Below are 6,990 nucleotides of genomic sequence, written 5' to 3'. Positions count from 1 at the left end.
ACTTCTGAGAAGAAATCAATTACAATTAAAGAGCTATGTATTTTTTCCAAATCTGAAAATCAGCATATAAAAGATCTTAAGTTTGAAACTGCCTCTTTTTTTGCTTCTGCCCCACTATGAAACTCTCAGCCTGTATGCTGAAAGTCTTCTGTGGAAAAAAGCAGCATCACCCATTTTCTGTGGTTTATGGCCAGAAGCCAAGACTGACCAAGTAACAGTAAAGCATTTAAATACCCTGTCATGACTCTGTCATTAGTTTACATTTTGCCCTCAAGAAAAGTATAAATTGTTTTTAGGAAAAAATTAAAATCAACTGGATTCTTGTCAGGTTATTCACATTTATCTCTCCACACTTGCATTACTGTCACATTGCTCTAGATTTTAGTGACATTGCACCACTGGTGATTCCACAAGTGTTCTTTCTTATCTCATTGTCTTCATGCCCCTCTTCTCTCTGTGTCACAATTTCTCCTTTTCTTTCAGGTGTTACCTTACATATCAGTTCCACTGAAGTACCTCAAACACTGAAACAAATTTGGGAGAGAAGTCCCTTCTAAGGGTTCCAGTAGTATCCTGTTTTATCCCTGTCATAATGCCAATGACTCTGTATTGAAATCAACTGCTTGCCTGCTTTCCAAGCTATGGTATATGGCTGTTGAGTGGTGTCCATTATCATTTCCATGTTGTCATCCCAATGCTTGCCAGAATACCCTAGAATATGGTTGTCAAATTCATGCATAAGTGGTGGAAAATCAAAAGCTCTGATACATAGTCATAATGATAACTTTGTATGAAAATATGGGTATATTGCTTTTCATAGTAATTTTGTATTGTGGACATACATATCTATTTTGCATTCTTATGAGCAGTGAAAAGTTTTCAACTTTTTTACTGATTCATGCTTATAAAATCTTTGAGACAAATTATAATTATTTTTCTCTCCACTTGCTACAGAATTTGAATCTTGACTATGGGAGCTTCTGCCTGAACAATTACTAATAAGCTAAGACAAGTTCCACTTTTGAAAAAAACCATAAGGATATACAGAGATATAAGAAAAAGCATAAGAAGAATAATATTGTGTTTTTCAGACTGTTGATATAATATTTGTATTGTTTGATGAAATGTATGATGTAAAAACTTTATTGAAAAGGATGTATCATATATATAATGAAATTCTCAAAATATGAAGCTTTATGTACATCTGTAAGAAAATTTGAAGTGCATGTGCAAACCAGTTTTTATTGAAATGTTTTCAAATTGTCTAAATGCTAACATTTAAACTTCATTCAACAAATGGTCAACACTAATTTGGTAAATCTAAATATCACATTAATGATAGATTATATGTATTTAAAAAATGTATCCCTGAATATGGATCCAGAGATTTAGGTAACATTAGTTTGGTATTCCATTTACTATATTGACTAATGGGTTAATGTATTAGAATTATTATACTGCCATCAAACATAGAGCCTTTCAATTTTTATAATTTTAATTTGAAGCATTGACTTAAGACTTGTTTCTATAAAATCAGTATTTGCTTAATAGTTTTTTTTTAATTTTCTCTTTGTTTCTACAATTTTGGAAAATAATAGTGAAGTTTCAGATTCTAATATAAAGTACTTTTGTTCACTGAATAATTTTAAAGTGAATTGCTGACATACGCTGTCATTTATGTTATTTTTAGTATTTTCTACAGATCAGAACATGCTAGATAACTACAATACAACCTTCATTCATTATCAATGATTTTTCAAATATTACCAAGTAACAGAATACTTGTTAATCATATAAATTTTATAATAAGATCGTATTGTAGTTATCTAGCATGTTCTGATTGTAGTAAAAACTAAATATACCATGGATGATGTCATATGTCAGCAATTCACTTTAAAATGCTTCAATGGACAAAAGTACTTTAAATTAAAATGTGCAACTTTACTAATATATTTCAAGATTGTATGAAGAGAAAAAGCAAAAAACATTAAGCAATTGCTTTTTCTCAAATCAGTAATAATACATTTTATCATAATGCCTTCAACCACTTAATCCTCAAATTATTTTCATTCATTGCTAGTAGCATGATATTGTCCTTTATAACAAAATATTTCATTCAGAGCCATGAAATGAAATTAATTGTTGTATTTTATAGATGCCTTCAGATTCAAATAGTTCTTAGGCTCTTCTTTACCTTTGAATCTTTTCAGGGAGAAAGCATGTAGAATGTGCTTAAGATGGATTTTCTGGTTTCTTTCTGATTGGAACTAGATTACATGTTTTGTTTTTTTTTGGCAAGAATATCATAGAATCAATTCTCTGATTTTCTCTTTGAGTCACATCATGTGACATATAATATCCTCACTACGGCTGATGGTAATATTGGTTATTAAGGTGGTATTTGCAGTATTTTACTTTGTAATTAAATTTTTTTTGTAGGGAGAGAGTTTGAGAGTATAAATATCTTTGTAATCATCAACCACTAATTTTTTTTATTTAATTATACCTATACAGATTCACGGTTTATTTTATTGAGTATGTTGTTACTTGTTAATATTTTAAAGAAATATTTTTCTTTCAGAAATATTCTTTTTTGACAGTTTCAGATTTATAGAAGATTTATAACAGCAGTGCAAAGAATCCCTAGGAAGTATTTCTCAAATGTTACTATTTTATTAACTCGTTTTATCTCTTTTTCTCCATTTCAAAAAAGGTACATAATAAGAAAATTAAATTATGAATATCTACTCTACAAACCTTATTCAAAATTTGTCAGTTATTTCAACAATTGTCTTTGAACCAAAATAAATCCAATTTTGAGTAATTTTAATATCAATTATTCACTGTGTCCAGTGGTCTCATTTTTTTCTCTCTTTTAATCTGGGACAATTAGTGAGTTTTTATGGGCTATTTATGATATCTATGATTTTGAGTGCTGTATATCAGTAGTAGTTTTTTTAAATTTTCTTTCAGTTTAGAATTATATGATATGTTCTCATGAATGGATTCAGATTATGCCATTACAGGAAGACCATCATGCATACAATGCCTAGTTCTTACACTAGAGCATATTCTGGCAGCACGGACAGACATGGTCACAAACTATGGTCAGCCTCTAGTAATGGTGGAAAACTTGTAGGATCTAGAGTTAGCCTCTACTTAAAAGTAAGCAAATATCTGGGGCCTCAATGACACAGGCACAAGAAACTGTGGAAATATGTAGTGTCACTTTGTTCCATCACTGGTTATTTTTCGCTAATTATTTGGTTAAGAAGTATCTGCCAGGTTGGTGCATGATAAACCTAGTATTTATATACTCTTTGTATTTCATAAATATTTTGGGTGGTGACACATTGTGACTTTATAAATATCTGTTTGGTCTTTAAATTTTCATCCACTAGAATTAATATTTTATAGATGATTCCTCCTTGTGTCAAATGATTACTATGTGGTGGCCAAATTATATATTTTTTTAAAAAATTGATTCTACAAAAACAAATATAGCAAAACCAACCATCAGTGGGCAAGAAGATAAAGCTTATAATTTTGGTACTCATATGCCTATATATAAACAGCTGCTGCTATTTAAAGCTGATTACACATCTTTTTGATGTGTTCCCATTTATCCTGGAGTGTTTTTCAGTTTCTCACAAAACAAGGTGTTTCATTCAAGCACATCATTTATTTTTTTGTTCCAGACCTGTAATTAGCCATTTATCCTATAAGGTCTGTTCTCTGTTAGAGGAGGAATGTCTGACCAGTATTTGTGATGGTTGTCATTACTGCATTTGGAGTTTTCATGTTAAGGACAGTTATATATATATATATATATATATATATATATATATATATATATTCTTTTTAATGCTTTTTTAGTTGACAATGGTCCTTTATTGATGTATGGTACTGAGAATCAAACCCAGTGCCTCACACATGCTAGGCAAGTGCTCTGCCACTGAACCATAACCCCAGCCCCAAATGTGCATATTTCATATAGAAAACTTGTAAGAATCTTTTGTATATATCCTGATTTTGCATGTATATATTCATATTAAAAAGATTTATACTGATATACTACATATGCATATGTAAAAAAATATTCAATTTAGAATTTTCTTATGAATTAGAAATAGTCCAAATATTCTTTAAGAATTCTGTTTTTATATCTGTAAAATAATGTAGTATGCAATCATTTTTTAAATGAAGAGAGATTTATAGAGTGTACAGTATTTCAAATATAAAGCATATTTAAAACACTTAGTGGCTTTGGGCGGGGCTGCCAGTCCATGCCGCCAGGGGCGGCCACGTGCCCAGCCCCGCTTGCCTGTGCCCGCCACTCTCCCGCCATGCGCAGCTTCCACTACAAGTTCTTGGATAAGCCCAAGCGCTGGCTGCTGTGCCCTATGTGCAGGAAACCCATGCGCGAGCCCCTGCAGGTTTCTACCTATGGCCACCGCTTCTGCGACACCTGCCGGCAGGAGTTCCTCATTGAAGGAGTCTTCAAATGCCCTGAGGACCAACTTCCACTGGACTATGCCAAGATCTACCCATACCCAGAGCTGGAGGTCCAGATGCTAGGACTGCCCATCCGCTGCATCCACAGTGAGGAGGGCTGCTGCTGGAGTGGGTCACTTCGTCATTTACAGAGACACCTGAATACCTGCAACTTCAATGTAGTTCCCTGCCCCAATCGCTGTCCTGCCAAGCTGAGTCACCGTGATCTGCCTGCAAACTTGCAAAACGACTGCCCCAAGCGGCGCCTCAAGTGGGAGTTCTGTGGTTTTGACTTCAGTGGGGAAGCCTTTGAGAGCCATGAGGGTATGTGCCCCCAAGAGAGTGTGTACTGTGAGAACAAGCGTGGTGCCTGCATGATGCGGTGACTACTGGCCCAGCATGCAACTTCTGAGTGCCCCAAGTGCACCCAGCCTTGTACCTATTGCACAAAGGAAGTCAATAGGTACAGAGTCACCAGTACCAGTGCCCAAGGCTGCCTGTGCCCTACCCTAACCAGTGTGGCATGGGCACTGTGGCTCAGGAGGATCTGCCAAATCATCTGACGGACAGCGGTAGGACTGCCTTGCTGCTATACCCGTTCAAAGACTACGGTTGCATGCACAGGGTCAGATGCCCCTTCTTCCTGTCAACCCCTCTTTAGCCCATGAGGTCCTAAATGAAGGCTAGGGTTCCTGGCAGTTTAGTTCTTTGAGGTCCTTCCCCCTGCTGTCCAGCTGCAGGTGCTTCCTAGCACCCTGTTTTCCTCATGCAGAGTTGGGCGCCTGCTACCCCTGTGTCTTCCCCTTTTGGTAACAGTCCTCCCTTCCCTCATTGCCTGGGGCTTTGCCAACAGTGCCCTAAGCTGGCAATGGTGCGGCATGTGGAGGAGAGTGTGAAGCCACCTCTGGCTATGATGTGTGCCCTGGTGAGCCAGCAGTAGCAGGAGCTGCAGGAGCTGCGTGGAGAGCTGGAGGACCTATCAGTAGGCAGTGATGGAGTGCTCATCTGGAAGACTGGCAGCTATGGGCAGAGGCTACAAGAGGCCAAGCCCAACCTTGAGTGCTTCAGCCCAGCCTTCAAAACACATAAGTATGGTTACAAACTACAGGTGTCTGCACTCCTCATTGGCAACGACAGTGGTGAGGGCACACATCTCTCTCTGTGCATTCGTGTGCTACCAGGCACCTTTGACAGTCTCCTTGAGTGGCATTTTGCCCGTCGTGTCACGTTCTCCCTGCTAGATCAGAGCAACCCAGGGCTTGCTAAGCCATAGCCTTTCATTGAGACTTTCCATTCTGACTCAAACTGGAAAAATTTCCAAAAGCCAGGCACGTGGTGAAGCTCCTTGGATGAGAGTTCTCTGGGCTTTGGATATCCCAAGTTCATCTCCCACCAGGATATCCGAAAGGGAAACTGTGCAATGTGATGCAGTTTTCATTCGTGCCTCTGTTGAACTGCCCAGGAAGATCCTCAGCTGAGTGCAGAGCTGGCAGGCTCAAGGGGAGAAGGGGGTATGGATGGGACATGACTTATCAGGCTACTGGTTGAATCTGGAGGGGGCTGGACCCCCTTTCAGCTTCTTATGCTGCCTGGGTTGTTACCCTGTTCTCCCCCTACCACTACTACCCTCAGGTGCTTCCAATTGGTGGTTCAGCCCTGGCCCGTGTGGGGATCAGGTCTCTGGGATTCAAGGGCTGGAAACAAGTGATCCCAGCACCTGTCTCACCTCCTGGGCAGGGCAGGTATGCCTTAGTGCCGGCCACATTCTACCTGGACTGAGGTACCTGCTCATGTTCTATGTCCCAAGAGCCATAAGGGGAAGGGTTGGGAATGGAGGTTTAATTTAAAAAATCTGTCTTGAGATTGATTTTCTTTCCCCAGCTGTGTCCCTTCTGGTTATTTATTTCCTTAGCACCAGGAAGGCACAAAACGGGAGCTCTGATTTTTAATAAATTCTGAATTGTATTTATTAACTTGGTTCTGGCCTGTCTCCTCCAAGTTAGTTAAGGCCCTGGGAGGTTGGGGCTAACTATGCAAAGGACCACTGAGAGAAGCAATGCTGCCACTATGACCCCAAGATCAGCTGCCCTGTTGTGTCGCCGTCTGGTGCGCACCAGGGGGAACCACAGCAGGCATTGGAAGAGACCTGTTGCTGCCTCCTGGTGGTTAAATTGGAAATGTGCAGGATAAGGCTGGAATCCCCAGTTCTTTACTCACCAAAAATTGAATACTATGTCATAAGCAAGCCCCAGCCCCAGGCCTCTGGTTTTGGGGATTGAATCCAGGGACACTTCGTTAATAAGCTACATCTGCAACCCTTTTTTATTCAGAGGGGTCTCAGTTGCTGAGGCTGGCCTTGAACTGTGATCCTCTGCCTCCTGAGTTGTATCATCAAGCCAGGCTCCTGCTGACAACTGCCATTAGTTTAGTACTTTCTGGTTACAGACACTGCCATGAACTTAATGCAAAATATTTCTTTCCATATAGCAGTCAAGT

The 6,990-nt window shown here is 38.9% G+C and overlaps 1 pseudogene across 1 annotated transcript; it reads left to right on the top strand.

Moving 5' to 3' along the window:
• The first annotated feature begins 4,301 nt into the window (after nt 1–4,301).
• Nucleotides 4,302–5,987, top strand: LOC107161012 (annotated as a pseudogene). The gene is made up of 2 exons (XR_001505919.2): nt 4,302–5,119; nt 5,348–5,987. The product of XR_001505919.2 is annotated as a TNF receptor-associated factor 4-like (transcript).
• The last annotated feature ends 1,003 nt before the right edge of the window (nt 5,988–6,990 follow it).

This window comes from Marmota marmota, unplaced genomic scaffold (genome assembly GCF_001458135.2).
Source record: "Marmota marmota marmota unplaced genomic scaffold, marMar, whole genome shotgun sequence".
NCBI classification, from domain to species: domain Eukaryota; kingdom Metazoa; phylum Chordata; class Mammalia; order Rodentia; family Sciuridae; genus Marmota; species Marmota marmota.
This window is presented reverse-complemented; position numbering and strand designations above follow the sequence as displayed.